This window comes from Sarcophilus harrisii, chromosome 3 (assembly GCF_902635505.1).
Source record: "Sarcophilus harrisii chromosome 3, mSarHar1.11, whole genome shotgun sequence".
Lineage (NCBI taxonomy): Eukaryota > Metazoa > Chordata > Mammalia > Dasyuromorphia > Dasyuridae > Sarcophilus > Sarcophilus harrisii.
Window position 1 is genome coordinate 43,450,641 of NC_045428.1, and position 14,994 is coordinate 43,465,634.

At 38.2% G+C, this 14,994-nt stretch overlaps 1 protein-coding gene across 1 annotated transcript in view; it reads left to right on the plus strand.

Moving 5' to 3' along the window:
* The window catches only part of TM4SF1 (transmembrane 4 L six family member 1), a 12,478-nt gene extending 12,297 nt beyond the window's left edge, over nucleotides 1-181 (plus strand). Inside the window, exon 5 of the mRNA XM_003766062.4 lies at nucleotides 1-181. This exon is cut by the window's left edge and continues 811 nt beyond it. The gene's annotated coding sequence lies outside the window, so the exon portion shown is untranslated.
* Nucleotides 182-14,994: the final 14,813 nt, after the last annotated feature.

Consider the following 14,994-nt stretch of genomic DNA (forward strand, 5'->3'; position numbering starts at 1 on the left):
CCCCTCTAGGATGAATTTATGGGAAGATATTGAGCAGAGTCACACAGAATGGTCCAGCATAGATGGGTTTAGATTTGGGTATTTAAGTATGTGAGGAAAAGAAGATTTAAGAGTAGGTACTGTATCAAGCAATTCAAGTTGTTGTATAAAAAAACAATAAAATGTATTTACCATGTTTTAACCTTTTCCCTCTTCCATTTATAATTTTAAAACTCTCTTCTTTTTCTGATTGTTCTTCCTTTTCTAGCCTATAATTCCCACGCTCCCATCCCCCCGTTGGAAAAAAGGAATAAGTTCACATTTTTCCCCCTTCCCCCTCCTCAGTTTCTTTAATTTGTTCTCCCTGTTTCTCCAGTTGTTCTCATTGCCCCCAACCTCTCTGGGCTCTTATTTCTCTTCAGATTTTCTTCATTCTTCTCCTGTTCAGTGTGGGAACTTTCATTTGCTTCCCAACTGCCCTCTAGGTCAAGCTCCCAGAGGAATATGCCAAAAGTTTTCTATTGAAATACTTCATGTGTTTTGGGAGACAATCAGTCCCCAGATGAAGTTTATTGCCTTTTCTGAAGTTGTCTATGATGCTATTATCACTTCTCCTGGCATTGGTCAATGACTGCGACGATTACAGAAGGAAAATGGAAAAGAAGTGAGGGAAGAAGATTAAAGAATAAGTGTTGTCTACTATGTGCCAGGCACTGGATATGCACTTTACAAATATCTCGCTTTCAAGGAATAGCAGTTAGGATCAAAACAAACATATATATGTGTATGTGTATGTGTATGTATATATATATATATATATATATATATATATATATATATATATAAACATATATGGCATTCCTACAATGCTTTATGGTATATTTTCATATAAGGTATACTTAGACATACCTTACTTGACATACATTATCTTATTTGATCCTTAGAACCCAATAAGATACATCTTCATTTTTCAGTCCTAGAGCTGTCATTATGTTGTGTCCAGGTTCACCTGGCTATTAAAGTAAATTTCAAAGATATGTCTTTTACCAAGTCCAAGTCCAGAATTGTCTCCTTTGCCTTAAACTGCTTATAGTGGCAGCAAGAAATCTGACAAGGTATGATAAAGCATTTTCCTAGTTTTTTAATCCATTTCATTCCACCACTTTTTTTATTGAGTGCCAGTGGGATGCTAGATACTGGAGATACAAATCCCCAAATGAAAAAGTTCCTTTCTAAAAGTTTATATTTTAATGACTCATCCTTCCAGACTCCCATACTCAGAGATATAGCTGTATTATGTAAGTGCACACACACGATAGCTAGATTTGTTAGTGTGTTTAGAATATAGATAGGCTGATAGAGTGTGTGTATATATATTATTATAAATTGAGTGTGTACACTATTGATTGATATATATCTATACACACATAACACATATATGTTATATATGTGAGATAAATGTGTTGTATATATACATATATATATATAATGAATCTAATTTACAATTCAATATTTTTATCTCTATATACATATGTATATGACACATTATAGAGTATTTGTACACATACTCATGTGAGTATACATGCATATCATATGTGTACATGCATGTATATATGTATATATGTTAGCCAATAGTGCTATAACCTTAAAAAATAGACTGGTCATGATAACAGTTGTCATCCTTAAAATCATAGTTTTAAAACATGAGATATCCAATCCTCTCGTTTTCCAGTTATGGAGAGAGAGATCCAGTTATGGGAAGTGATCTGTCTAAGATCACACAGATGGTAAGTGGCAAAGTGGGGAAAAGCAGTCTTCTGACTTTAGAATCAACTCTCTGTCATGGAACAACACCAAGCATCGGGTATTTCCTATTTGCACAGACTTCCAAGTTGCCTATTTGCAGTTCACCTCTATTTTAAATTCTTTGGCAGGCTCTTTCTGTCCCAAACCACTTCCCATTCCTAAATCTTAATTCTAGTGACTCAAAGTTTCCACCAGTGTGCAAATTAATTAACAATAAACAGATGCTTTCTTAGTCACACAGATTAAAGAACTTACATAAGGATTCCAAGAATAAATAGCTTCCAGCTTCAGCTGTTTACAAAATATTCTGGGTTTACTCGGTATCCCTAAACTTGACTGGAGGGGGCAATAGTTAACACAGATAAAATGGGTTATTACCTCCTGGTTATGTTTAAAAAAAAAAAAAGAAAGAAAGAAAGCACATGATCCTCCAAGTATCAAATTTTACCATCATTACCAACTTCATGAGATCATGGCATTAGTGTCCAAAGAGATCTGAGGGACCACCTAGTCTTTTTCTTTTGCAGCTGAAAAAACTGAAACCTGTAGAGTGACTCAGACAAAGTTATATATGAAATAAGCGGCAGAAGTAAAGGTAAACCGTAGAAGCACATTATCTGCCTTCCAAATCCAGCTCCTCTTCTACCATAATATTCAATAACCTTGAGGGACTTTCCTTGAATAAAAATTAATGAATATCTATATAAGAAAGGTCTGGCACTGCTTTTCTATGTCAATCTTATGGTTTCCCACCGAGAAGAGCTAGTTGTTTTGGGATTTTTGCTTTGTTTTTTTACGGGCAGCCTGAAGCCCCAGTGGGGCGGAAGTCCATTACAACTCAAGATTGGTCTCTGCAGTAGCACTTCCAAAGACCATTCAGGCTCCTGATGACTCAAGAGCAAAACTTATTTCTGGTTTATAGGGAGCTTCATAAAATGGGAGGCATCCCAGTGCATGAGGAAACCATTGTGTTCTTGTCTTGTGACTTCTTCGATGTACACTCAACACTAAAGAATAATAGCATCAGTGAAGAGAAAGGGATGATGTCAGCTGAGAGTGGCTGTGACCATAGTGAAACTCCCAAGTCACCAAGCCAAACCAAAACAAAAACCATCTCTTTGGAGTGAGAGGGTAGGGCACGCCACTGGGTTCCACTCTGTCTAGGGAATACATAGACTCATAAGTCAATGAAAACAAATGAGAGACACATCCCATGAAGGAGAGAATGAAGTGAAGTCAATTTGAGTCAAGTCACCAAGCATTTATTAGGTGTTTTTTATATGCCAGGCACATAAGCTCTTAGGGTGCAAATGTAGACAATAATCAATCCTTTCCTTAAAGGAGTAGACAACATGGAAACTACTCAGTGTAAATCTCGGGAAGAAGGCATTAACCTAGTGAAAGGAGAGAGACAGGAAAGGCAGGTAAGTTACAAAATGGATTGAGTATTGAACTTGGAATCAGGAAGACTCAAGATCAAATTTTGCCTTAGGCACTTATTCTGGGGGAGTCAATCTCTTGCAGTCAAAGTTTTCTCACCTGTAAAATGGGGATAAGCATGACAGCTCACAGTATTGTCAAGAGGATCAAATGAGAAGTATATAATTGATCTACAAACTTTAATGTCTATAAAATGCTAGCTGTTGTTATAAATCAGAGGCAAGACTTGAGTTCTGGTCTTCTTAACTCGAAGTCTAAACAAACAGCTTAAAAGAGTGAAAAGAACGTTCCATTATCCTTAGAATCAGGATTCAAATGCTACTTCTTATACCTTGTATGCATGGTCTTGGACAAATGACTCTAGGAATCATTTCATTTTCTCGTTTTTCAGATAAGGAGAGATGGACTATATAATCTCTGCTGTCCTTTTTACTCTAAATATATAGTACCTCTTAATAAAGAAGAAAATTTTATTATTTTTCAGGGAGCAGATAGAATTCATTTTCATGTGAAATGTATGGTGCTCTCTAAAACACATACGTTAGAGCAAGGTGATTAGGAACAGGTCTATGTTCAAAATAAGTTTGAATTTGAGAGTAAAAAAGGAAAAGGAACATCTCTTTTGTAGCAACTGAGGTTCAGATGATCCTATAGGGAGTGCCCTAGATTTTGTAAGATTGGCCAGTGTTCACAAACAGATAGAATAAATTTCCCTGAACCCAACCTATAGTTTTCAGGGTTAACTGCTCTTAAGGTTCCCTCTTTCCTTCCACTCTAGAAAAGTGGGACTGAGATGGGAGAATAGAGCCAGTTATCAGGCCTGCTTGCCAAATGCTCAATTGCTTCTGCCATTCTAGACAGAACACTTGGACTTTGGGCATTTTGGGGGAAAAAAAAGACTATATCATTCACTGCATCTTAAAAGATGAGAACATGAATTCACAGCTAATAGAGGTTAATGATTTACCATCTATGCCTGGACATAAAAAATAATACCCTCAATCTATAGCATGTCCTCTCAATAATCTTGGCTTGGATAATTTCAAATTTTTAGACCTAGGAAAAAACCTCTAGAAAATCATTCTGATCCAACTCCCTCTTTCTATAGATATGTAAACTGGGATCCACAGATATTACAACTCGGTCAAACTCACTCAGTTAGAAAGTGGAAGATTTAAAACTACTGCCTCTGATTTCTATTAGCTTCCAGGATATTTTACTTAACCTTTCAGTGCTATAGGCAGTAATAATCTGCAGACCTAGTGCCAACCCTCATGGACGGAGGGTGTTCCTGGGAATTCCCACCCAACCACCCAAGTTAATGTGCTTTGAACTCACAATTCTAGATTTAGATTCATTGAATTTTATTGTATGTTTATTTGTTTTGGACCAGACTTGGGATTTAGCTGAAAAAGGGAACTCCCAGGAAGAAAACTTCCTCTCTTGAAGTAGATTTGACATTTATATCCTCGAATAGTTATCTGGGGTAATAAGAGAGTAAGTGGTATGCCCAGGGTCAAAAAGCCTATCTATCTGTGACTGAAGCAGAGGATGTAAGCCCTTGACTGTGAGGCTGGTTTTTTGCGTTTCCCTAGAATTTAAAGTTTTGTTCTTTTTTCTTTTCTTTTCTTTTTTTAAAGAAGGAAAGCCATGGGAAATGAATGAGTGCTTTCAATGGTGTCAGCAGAGAGTCACTTGGACTTGTGGGATTTTAGGGTTTTGCCTATTCCCAAGAGCTGTAGGAGTTCCTAAGTCACTAATGCCCAAAGCAGGTGAAAGACCCTGAGTCAGAGATTCATTTTCTCTGGTGAACTAATCTCAACCACACCCAGTTGCTCAAAGGCAGCTGGAGTGTTTGGAAAAAACCATTCAGTCATGTGGAGGGCCCAGGGCCAATTTCTGTGCCCAACCCCAATTTCTCCTCAAAAGGCTGGCTTGTGATCTGGTGTAACATCTGAGTTCATGCTTTTTAAGTATGACAGACAGACAGTAGAGGGCTTTATTAGTGGACGCCATGAATAAAGGTCAGACAACTCTCAGCTGGTCAGCCCACTGATTCACTCACTTCCCAATCATTTCACCTTTGAGTTTGTAAGATTTTAGAGTCGGGAGGGACCTGAGAGAGGTCATTTGGGTTTGGAACCAGGGGACCTGGGTCAGAATCATGGTGTCCACGTGACACAAGGCAAACGGCCTCCCTGTTGGAGTTCTGAGGTCCTCATAAAATAAGAGGAGGGAGAAGGTTGTAAAGAGATGATTTTTGAGGTCCTAAGTCTCCCCTCTCATTTTACAGATGAAGAAATGAAGCTAAGAAAAATGAAATGATTCATTCAAGATCTCACGGGTGAATGGTACAACTGAGATGGACCCCAGGCCTTCTCAGTCCAAATCTGATAAACCACAGCACGAGGCCTTTCTTCATAGCCCCTCATTTTCTCATTGTTACAATAATCTAGTTTTTAAAGGACCTTTGAGGCTGTGTGGTCCAGCTCTTTCATTTTACAGGTGGGGAAACTGAGGCTCAGACAAGTGAATGTAATGACTAAAGTCATGTGGGTAGGACCAGAGGTGAGATCTGGGCTCAGATCCTTTGACTATATAACTGGTGTTCATGTCCTACCTATCACTTCTATAGGACAACACATAGGACTTAGGGGTAGTGGGAAGATATAATTATCTAAGGGCAAAGGCTATTTGCAGAGCTTACCCCTCATGCAACCCAAGATCAGAACTTTTCAGGGGAAGATTCAAAGAGCCCCCACTGAGAGAAGCCAATCGGTCAGTAGACATTTATTAATCATCTACAACATATCAGGCAGTCTGCCAAATGCCAGAGTACCATATATTAATAGGGAACGCAGCCATTGAAGGGCTTCTGTGATGTTGGGCTCTGCTGGATGGCCAGCTTCCGGAATGAGCAGGCTGATAGTTCCATTATTCTCTGCCCTGGTTACACCATCTCTGGAACACTGTGTTTGGTCCTGGGCACCAGAGCTTAGGAAGGAAATGAGTAAACTGAAGAGTCCTGATAAGCACAACCAGAATGGGGAAGAACCTCAAGTTCATGACACGTGAGAATAGTTAATGGAACTATGACTTTTTAATCTGGAGGAAAGGAGTTTTGGGGATGGAGACTGGGGAAGAAACATAATATCTGTCTCCAAATATTTGATCTAATTTAAGAAGGAGCATCCATTCTTCTTTCTTTCCCATTCCTTACCCCAATTTTGGTTCTTTAATCTAATCTATTTTGTATGTCAGGAAAATAATCTTCCTTTAACCACCAGGTGGCACTGGTGGCCACCATCTTGGTCCTAGTCAAAAAAAAATCAAGAACTGGGCTCTTTCACACTCATAATAATAATTAAGTTCATGTTGCCCCCCTGGTTCAAGTGCTGAAAGTGTGCTCAAAATCTCCAGAAGGTTCTTAGAAAGTGAATGATTTTCTGTCTGTCAGCTCTGCCATTCTGTGGGAGCGATAATGATTCATTGTCAGGACTGTGTGAATTCACCCAATAGAATGAGTGTAAATCCCTGCCTGTTGGCAAATCTTGCCTCATTCTTGGATTGGATATATTTCAATAAACCTCAGTCCCTTGACTTTGACATAATGGAGTTGATTCTCCACAGAAGTAGACAATCATTCATATAATATTCTTATTTTTGACAAAGAATTGATAAGCAAATAGTACATAATAACAAAGAAATCATGCAATAATAAATATTTTATTTATCAGATATTGTATATTTGCTGATTCTCTAGATCCTAGAAGTCCTCAGACAGAACTGAAACTATTTTAAACACAAGGACTAGAAAACACACAAATTCAGTCTTCTTTTGAGTGGACAAAGGATCATACAGAAGACAATACAACTTAAAACTCTTATTTTTGACTCGTGTCTGGCTTGGAATCAGCCATTAAATGAAGATGCAGCAACTCTTGTGTAAAGATTCTTAATCTGAAATCAGTGCACTTTAAATAAATGTATGTATATACACATGTATGCACATATACATGTATACGTATATGTGTATTTACATATACATATATTCTATATATGTTGATAATTATATTTCAATATAGTTTCCTTGGTAATCCCATATATTTATTCTATGAATTTATAAAAATCCTTGTGATAAGGGGTCTATTGACTTCATCAGACTGCCAAGGGTTCCACGACACTAAGAAGAACCCTTCCTACATGTACTCTTGGCCCAGAATTCATGGCATAGACTATGGATTTGGAATTCAGGTTGACTTGGGAAAGACAGAGGCTACTACACCCTGAGATTGTCTGACTTTTAACTGGCTTAACCTTGGAAGGGACCATTCACTTCCTTTGACAACAGCTAACTAATCGCTTATAGAACGCAGTAAAGCAATGACCAGCCTAGGCAAAAAGAAATTTGTCACTGAATGACACCCTGAAGTCCTTCTGCAATTGAGCACTGTACCTCTTTCTGCTGCTAAGACTTATCGCTTCATCAGCTAATTCCCAAACTTCTGCAATTCCTTGAAATATAGATCAGTGAATTAGGGGCAGAGAAATAGAGACAAAATTTTCCCATGTAGAAAAATAGAAGTAAGAAGAACTTTCACTACCTATTTCTCTTTCAAGCACAGTATAAAATAGGGTGACAATATATAGGATAAAGGTTTGAGTTATGAGAGGAAGCTTAGTGCTAAGATAGGAAGGGGATTTAAGGGCAGGTAGGTGGTGCAGTGGATAGAATGGATAGATGGAGTCTGAAGTCAGGAAAACTCATCTTCTTGAGTTCAAATATGGCTTCAGACACTACTAGCTGTGTGACCCTGGCCAAGTCACTTAATCCTATTTACCTCAGTTTCCTCATCTGTGAAATGAACTGGAGAGGGAAATGGCACACACTGCAGCATCCCCGTCAAGAAAAACCCAAATAAGATCATGAAGAACTGAACATGATTGAAAAACAACTGAACAGGGGAGAGTTAGAATTTTGGGTGAGTTTTAGAGAGATAAGTGAGGAGAGACTTAAAGTTATGTAGGCAGGATAGAGGGGGATATTGAGTTGGGGGATGGGTAGAGCTAACCTTCCCACCAGCCCTGCCCTATTCAAGAACCTTTGTGATTTTAACAGTAGAAAATTTTAGGTGGGCAGGCTGTTATTGTTACAGTTTCTGACTGAGACAGGGGTCTTCTTGGCAGGGAAGTATATCACTTCTAAAACAGCTGTTGTTACAAGTTTCTATTTTTAATTCCTAACCCTTATTTTACTGTCTAAAAGAAATATTTATAAGTTACAGTTTCCAGAAATGAGGACACTCTGTTTCAGGCCAATTTGCCAACAGCCTCAAGGCCCCTCTGCCCTGGTGAGTCAAGTCAGCTAAAGGAAGAGAGGTGGAGGGGAAAGGGAACTTCTGGGAGGATCTGGATTCTTTCCTCTGATCTGGATTCAAGGACTAACTTTGGTGAGAGACCCGCCGCCCTAGATGAAGCCAGCCAGTATCAATGTCCTTGTAGATTTCTCCTGTGTTATGTCATGGTCAGCACTCAGGGGTGGAGGTCAGTATTTCCTGGTTGTGGAAAGTGCCCTGACCAAGGCTAGAGCTCACGGTAGCTCATGATGCATAGGGAAGGAGATGGGAAGAAAGACATCAGCAGGGAGAATGCTGTGGCAGACTAATCCAATCAGGTCGGGTGGTCTCCCTGACTCCACTGGTCAACTTCTCTAACTATTAGTGACTCTGCTCTCTATTGGTCCTCCCTCCACCTACCTGGCCACCCCTTTACAACATCCTTGGCAGTGTCACTACCCATAGCCATCACCCTAACTGTGTGGTCCCTGACCCCAGCTCCTCCCTTTATCCTAGATCAGCCTCTGTGGGTTTAATTACCATCATTATGCAGACTCTAAGTATACAGAAACACCTCAGAAGCCTTACAGGTTCAGTTCCAGACTACCACAATAAAGTGATTATCACAATGAAGGGAGTCATATTAATTTTTTTATTTTCCCAGTTCATGTAAAAGTTATATTTACACTATACTGTAATCTATTAAGTGTGCAATAGTATTGTCTGAAAAAAAAGGTACATACTTTAATTTAAAAATACTTTATTGCTAAGAAATATGCTAACCATCATCCAACTCTTAAGCAAGTCATAATCATTTTGCTGGTGGAGGGTCTTGCCTTGCTGTTGATAGCTGCTACCTGAACAAGGAGGTGGTGGTTGAAGGTGAAGTGGCTGTGGCAATTTTTTTTTTTTGTTTTTCTGAGATTAAGATTAAGTGACTTGCCCAGGGTCAAACAGCTAAGAAGTGTTAAGTATCTGAGGTCAAATTTGAACGCAGGTCCTCCTGACTTTAGGGCTGGTGCTCTATCCATTGCACCAACTAGCTGTCCCTGGCAATGTCTTAAGATAAGACAATAATTTTGACACATCAATTGACTCTTTCTTTCATGAAAGATTTCCTTGTAGCAACAAAATGAAGTCAGGAAGAGCTGAATTCGAATTTGACTGCAGACATTTACTAGCTGTAGTACTAGTACTGGGGAAGTCATTTAACCTTTATTTGTTTCAATTTCCCCATCTATAAAATGGGGATGATAATAATATCTAACTCCCAGGATCAAATGATATAACTGTATACTATAATGATATAATAATAACAATGATATAACAATTGTAAAGCACTTAGCACAGGCCTGGCACACTGGCACAGGACAGCCCACCTTAGCGTGCCTGTATCAGAGATACAGATTTGTGATTTTTTTTTTATCACAGTTGTCAATGGAGGTAGGGACCTGACAAGAGAAAAGCCATTTGGCAAATAAAGAGCTGAATCAGAATAGGATTCTGAGAATGGGGTTTGGTGTTTATGAATCATGAATTAAAATAAAGAAATGGCATTTGTTATTGGCTAATAATATAGTGCTCCTAAATAAAAATTGGTAAAAAAATTTTTTTGGAGTCCTATAAATATTATAAAGATGTCTTAAAATGGAAAAAGGGGTGAAAAATGTAGAAAACTGTGCAAATATATCTGCCAAGCTAGTTAGTACAGAAAGCAGTACACAATGTAGGTGCAAGAACAACACAAAAAAAAAGAATAATAAAAAACAAGTAATTTGTAGAGGACAATATCCAAAGTGTTTATAGGGTGTATCCCCAAATGGGTAATAAGGTAAACTAGAGATCCTATTCTCAAGAGAGAAAATTTGACTTATTGGTGTAAATGAGACTTGGTAGGATTGAACTGAGGCAGGAAGATAGCTTTATCTTATTCAGAAGGAACAGATGATGGTGGGAAGGGATGGTGGAATGTCATTGGCTATTAAGAAAATACTTGTATAAAGAAATCCACAGAATGAAGACTAGAAACATGGGATAGGGCATGTGGGGTGAGCAGAGAGAACATCAGAAGTGATTTTGTCATGGGAATAAACACTACAAACCACTTAGACAGAAGGAAGAATTAGATGAGTAGTTCTGGAAAGAGATTGCAAATTTAGGATAGTCCATAATTGAGTAGTGATAAGGGACTTGTCTAGACATCAACTGGGACTCTCTCCATGCTAAAAGCAAAACAGATTCTTAATGTGCCTTAATGATCATCACATTCTTCAAATGGCAGAGGAAGCAGTGAGAAGAATTGCTATTCTAAATAATCCTGATATACAAGAAGAAATTGATGGCTGAAGCAGACATAATGGGAATGTTGGGAGGAAATTATTATTCTAATTTATCATTTGCAAAACAAAAACAAAAACCCTAACATGGTTTGATATTCTTCCTAGATTTTCAGAACATTGTCAAGAGAAAAGTTAAGTAAGATCCTACACCTAAAATTAAATGTAAAATTGACTAAGGGGGATAAAAACTCTCAATCATAAGCAGAGGTCTAGATAGACTTTTAGGAAGTCTTGGGTTTGAATGCTGCCTCGGGTACTTACTAGCTATTGGGCAAGTCATTTAATTTATCTCTGCCTCAATTTCCCTATTGATAAAATGAATGGATAGACTTAAATGATCATAGCATTAAATCTATAGCCTTACTGTGCAATTTTGGGTCCTATTTAAAGATCCATAAAGTCCAGGAAAAGGAAGACATATTCTATATACTGCTATGTAGCATATGTTGCTATATTCTGCTCTTGTCAGAACACATCTAGTGTGACATTTTAGTGATATCTACAGATGTTGTTGGGTTGGTTCCATTATGAATAATGGTAGTAAGTCCAGAGAAAGGGAACCAGGAGGGATTGAAAAGCAAGGTAGGTTGAAGGATCTGAGATTCTTTGACCTGAAGAAGAAAAAACATGGTAAGTTGTCAAATATTTGATGACATCAAAATGTTAAGAGGAACAAAACTTTCTGTTTTATTATTTAACCTACTAATATAATGGGGAACTAAATGTCAGCATTTATCATGATCTCTAGATTCTCCCAGACAGATTCAAACTAGGGCAATTTGTTTGCTTCAAAGATAATGTTTTAAATTTGTTTCTTTTAAATTGGAGTTAGGGTGGAAGGAAGAAAAAAAATGAATGTTAATTTAAAATAAATTTTAATTTTAAAAATTGAAAAAGTTGAGGAGGATTTTAAATTGTAATTTATTTGTTTTGACTCACTTGTCACCATTCAGTATAAAAACTGAGGCCTTAGAAAATTAACATAATCCTAGACATTCAGTTGTTTATGACTAGGTAAGGAAGAGCATAGAAATATTAGAATATTTAATCAAGATAGAAATGAATAATAATGTAATAGAAAAAGTCTCTTCCACATTTCTGAATACATTCAGTTTTTTTTTTTTTTTTCTGCTCTCCTCACACCCTGGTAGTTTGGGAAATGAGTTTTTCTGAAAATCTCAGGCTCAGATAGGACAAAGTCTGGACAAAGAGTCTCTCCCACTGGAATTGGGTTGAAGTCCTCAGGGTGAATGGCCATGGTGTCCCTGTCTGAAATTTGTGCTTGCCCCTTATTTGTCTACTTGCCAGGCTCTTCCTGGTCCCCCAGGTAGCTCTGGTTTTATTTGCCTTTCTTTTCTCTCCCATTTCATGCTTATCCATATGAAAAGTACCCTCCATCACAAATACTTTCTTCTTGATGAAAAATCTTTCCTATCTCATTCACCCAACAGAGAACTGCCTTCCATTGTTGTGGTTGAAAAAAACACTTCTTACTCCCATCCACCTCCCATCTCTGTATAAATATAGCTTTTTATCATTCTTTGGTAAAGAAAGTGGGGAAATCTGAACACATCTCAGCCTGCTTTGGCCTGAAGCGGATGGCCTCTGAGGTCCTTTCCACTTTGGAGATGTTTTAATTCTATAAAGTCATTTCACATAGACTGGTTTCCTTTTGCAATTGTTTTCCCATTACCAGGTATCTGGTAGGACTTGATAAATGCTCATTAATGGATTATTGACTGGTCTTGGGAACTTTGGTTTCCTCAAGAATAAAACTAAATGATTTTTAAGATCTTCCTATCCCTAAATTTCATCTATTTCACTAAATAACGTTCCTCAACTGTGGCTATTGGTGATATACCTAGAATAGTGGGCAGGCAAAATGCTCTGTTGCCTTTGGGAGTCAAAGCCCCGACTAGGGTTCACAGGCTCCTAGCAGTGTGACTGTGTCTAAAGGAGCAAGGAAGAGCTTGAAAATGCTGAAATATTTATTCAAGATAAAATAAATAATAATATAATAAAATTGCCTACTGTATGCCAGGCATTGTGCTAATAATAATAACTGACATTTCTATATAGATTGCTAATGATAGCTAATATTTATATAGAGCTTACTATGGGCCTGATACTGTGCTAAATGCCTTACAATTATTATTTCATGTGAGTCCCACCACAACCCTGGAGTTCGATTTCTCTGCCTCCAGACCCCATACTCTATCCACTGTACCCCCTAGATGCCTCTATATCAGATGTTTAAGCTTTCTGAATTTCACTCTTTTCACCCACAATAGGAAATAATATTATCTTTCATCACAGAGTTATTGTGAGGGAAATATCTTTGCAAAATTGTTATTTAAATGTGAGCTATTATTGTTATTACTAGCTATTAATATTACAATAGATTCCAGAAATAGAAACAAAGGTCATGGTCCTTTAAAATAATTAGCTCTTTGGGTCATCTGATATAGGAAAGGGAGAGGAGGAAGGGCTGGTGTGAGTATAGGACCTTGAAAATCTCCTCCCTTTGACTGGCATTGGGCGTAAGGGGGGGGGCTGGGAACTATTTTTAAAATGTTCCCCAGAAATCCCTACTCTAAACAAAACATTTATTGTAGGCCCCGTGAGCCCATGCCAGGGTAGGCAGGTCATTGCCCCTTCTCTGTGCTCAGGAGATATTTCCAAAGTTGGACAGGAATTTTGAAATCATTTCATTCCCAGGTATTCCAGATGAGAAAAATGAGACCCAGAGAAAGAAGTGATTTCAATTCAATTCAACCAGCATTTATTAAATGACCACAGTGTCTAGTACCTGAGAATTAAAGACAAAAATGAAGAAGTCCTTCCCTTTGAGTTGTGTATAACTGACCAAGCAGAAGTAACACATGGACGGATAAATAAATGCAAAATAATAAAAAAATAAAAAGAAAATCATGGGGGTGGACAGGTCCAACAACAGGGGAGTTAGGAAAGGTTTCTTTTTAGAATGTGGCCTTTGAGCTAAAGCTTAAAGGAATTCCTTGTTTCCAGATTGGGAATTTAGTAGGGAAGGCATTCCGGGAATAAGAACAGGAACGGAGTCAGGGAATGGTGCCAATTTGTGCCTGTGAGAAGAAGCGAAGAGTGATTAGCCTGGGAAAAAAAGATTGGAGCCAGATTATGAAGGACTTTAAATGCTAAATAAAGGATTTTGCATTTTTTTTTCTGTAGCACCTTCTTTGGGCTAGTCCCCAAAATCACACCCACATTTTTGGGTATTATTTCTAGAGAATATAGGTTCTGGAAGGTTTCAAGGGGTTGCTCCTAAAACTATATTGCATGAGCCCCTACAGGTGTGCTTCCCAATAGCAGTCAGCCGGTAGACATAACATCAATGACTATGGTAACATAGGAAGAACAATAGCTATTCCTCATCCCCATACACCCAGAGGGAGTGTCCTCTCCTACAAATTCATATGGTATTCACAGACATGGAGGCAATAGTAATGAAGCATGGATATAGGGGGCAGGTAGATGGAATAGGGGAAAAGTGCTGGACTTGGAGTCAGGAAGATTCATCTTCCTGTGTTTGAATCGGGCATCTGACAATTAACTGTGTGATTCTGAGCAAGTCACTGGGCAAGACCCTGTTCACCCTCAGTTTCTCATCTGTAAAATGAGCTGGAGAAGGAAATGGCAAACCACTACAGGATCTTTGCCAAAAATCAAAACAAAACCTCAAATGGGTTTGTAAAGACTTGGAGATGACCAAAACAACTGAAAAACAGCAAGGATGTAGGAACCCCAGGTGGTCAGGGAAATTCATACTTCTAGTCCTTTAGGATTCCAGTGTATTTCTTTGTGGAGTCTTTATACAACTACCCCAAGCATCATGTCTCATGTAACTCACTGAGCAAGTTACTCAGCTGAACTCATTGGGTCCACTCCTTCCCACAATTTATCTGTCATCTGCAGAGGATAATTATCCCTTTACTCTACATTTGGCCATCTCCTTGGTTGTAAAAGCTCCCACTCATTGAAACTACTTCCTCTCTCATCAGCATCCCTCTGTGAGTATGACTGGACAGCGTATGCTTCTACTCTCCCACTCTGACTCA